General features: G+C 50.4%; 1 pseudogene; it reads left to right on the top strand.

Annotated features, from left to right (window-relative positions):
* The first annotated feature begins 491 nt into the window (after positions 1 to 491).
* Positions 492 to 2,280, top strand: LOC101988790 (annotated as a pseudogene).
* The last annotated feature ends 204 nt before the right edge of the window (positions 2,281 to 2,484 follow it).

Below are 2,484 nucleotides of genomic sequence, written 5' to 3'. Positions count from 1 at the left end.
GGGTTGGTGCAGTTGGAAATGCTAGCCCAGTGCTGAATCAGGAGGAACAAGTCTGTGCTGCCCAGTGGGACACGGTACTTCCTGGAAGAGGGGTGTGAGTACATAAGGCGCTACTCCTTGGCTAGCCCTTCATGCTTCTATAATGGCTTGCCCTATCCAGGGCTCTTCTTCAGAGGCTAAGGGAGCCAAGGCCTGATGTCTTCAGTCTCACAGGGTCTAGATGACTTGCGTGGTGCTGCAGTCTCACCTGCGGAACTGGATTTGAAGTCAGAATCCTGTCATCTAAGAATGATGTGAGAACCCAACTGAACGCCAGCAAGATGACTCAGTGGAAGAAAAGGAGAAGGCAGGGTAGAGACAGAGATACTCTTTGTTGCAAGTCTCCAGAGAGAGCTTTCAAGCTGATAGTCCCAACACCCAACAGAAAAGTAGCAACATACTAGCAAAAGCGTTTCTTATCTGTAGACATGGCAGTTCCATAGTTAAGGAGTATGGGCAATGAGGGTAACATAAGGAGGCCATCTAAAAAGATGTGGGGGTGTGGGTAACAGAGCACCAGGACCAAGGCAATTCATAGAAGAGTTGGTTTGGGGCTTGTGGTTCCAGAGAAATAATAGCTGGTGATGGGAAAGAAGAGGTAGCAGGGAGACATGGCATTAGGAGCAGCAGCTGACAGACCACATTTCCATCGGCAAGCCAGAAGCAGAGAGATCATACCTGAAACATCAAATCCCGCCCCCAGGACACACTTCCTCCAGCAAGGCCACACCTCCTAAGGTTCCCCAAACAGCCACCAACTGGGCATTCGGATGAAAAGACTTACGGAGGGCACAGCATTCAAACTACCACGCTGAGCCATCTGGAAAACAAGTAGCCAAGGTAGAGGTCAGATGGATCCGGCCCACACCCTAGCCACTGTCTCTTTCCTCAGAAAGCTGAAGAGGGCATGTTTAATGAAGGCCTAGCGTAGGAGGTGCCAGGAGGGTGGGAAGCCCGAATGAACCAGCTTAGCCCTCTGGAACATCACGGCCCATCCCAGGGAGGTCTCCTTCTCTCCCCGCTCTGACCAGAATACCTGAAAAGAAGCAACTTCCGGGAGGAAGAGTCTATTCCATCCCACAGTTCGAAGGGGCACAATCCACCAGGGCAGGAAGTCACAGCAGCTGGTCACATCATGTCACAGTCAGGAAGTAGGGACAGGAGAATGCTGGTGCTCAGCTCACACATTCTTTTTTAGACTTTTCAAAAAGCATAAAGTATTTTTATACACTCTTTCTCCACAGGGTCATGGTGGCTGCTGCTGCAGTGCCTGCCTCCCTGAGCTATCCAGCGCCATCCTTGTCTCTGGGGAGACACTCTCATGAGCTGCAGTCAGGACTGAGTGGGTGACCCTTCATGGAACCCTCAGGGGCCAGTTCCAGCTTGATAACACAGATCTCCCCCACTCTGAAGTTCCCAGACATGATGATCCTGTGTCTTGAGACAAGGCGGTTATTGTATGGAAGCTGACCAGGGATGAGAGCAACTATGGCATTCCACATCATGCTCTGCAAAATCACTCCCACTTTCATAGTGACATTGTTATCTCCTCTGATGGCCAGTTCACCCTCACGGGCTCCTGGGATGGAATACCACATCTCTGGGATCTCATAATGGGACCCCCTATGAGGCAATTGGTAGGCCATGCCAAGGATGTACTGAACAACTGGAAAGTAGTCTCTGGATCCCAGGATAAGACCATAAAGCTATGGAATACTCTGGGCATCGGCAAGTACACTGTCCAGGATGAGAGTCATACAGAAGTCTGTGTTGGCTCCTCCCCAAAGAACAACAACCCTATCATCATCTCCTGTGAATGGGACAAGCTGGTCAAGCTTTGGAATTTGGCTAATTGCAAACTGACAAGCAACCCCATTGGTCACACTGGCTATCTAAACAAAGCGACAGCCTCTCTGGATGGTTCTCTCTGGAGGCAAGGATGGCCAAGCTATGAAGAGGTGGCGGTGACACAAACGTCAGGGACATCATCAATGCCTTGTACTTCAGCTGTAATGGCTCCTGGCTCTGTGCTGCCACTGGCTCCAGTGTCAAGATCTGGGACTTGGAGGGCAAGATCACTGTAGATGAACTGAAGCGAGAAGTTGCCAGAACCAGCAGCGAGGCAGAGCCCCAGGGTATCTCTCTCTGTTGTGGCCTGCTGATGGCCAGACTCTGCTTTCTGGCTATGCAGGCAACCCAGGGCAAGTGTGACAGGTGACTGTTGATCCCATTAAGAGTTAATGACAGACTCTTAGAAATAAAACTGACTTTCTGGGGGAAAATATTATTGTTTCTTCTTTATTTTCTGTGTATGAGCGTTTCGCCTTCATGTGTGTCTATGACCCACGTGTGTGCCTGGCACTCACAGAGGACAGAAGAGGGCACTGGAGCCCCTGGAATGAGAGTTACAGACAGCTGTAAGCCACTATGTGGGTGCTAGGAATG

The sequence above is a fragment of the Microtus ochrogaster genome, chromosome 5, assembly GCF_000317375.1.
Source record: "Microtus ochrogaster isolate Prairie Vole_2 chromosome 5, MicOch1.0, whole genome shotgun sequence".
In the NCBI taxonomy this organism is placed as follows: domain Eukaryota; kingdom Metazoa; phylum Chordata; class Mammalia; order Rodentia; family Cricetidae; genus Microtus; species Microtus ochrogaster.
The sequence above is the reverse complement of the archived record's forward strand: the minus strand, read 5'-3'. Positions and strand labels throughout refer to the sequence as shown.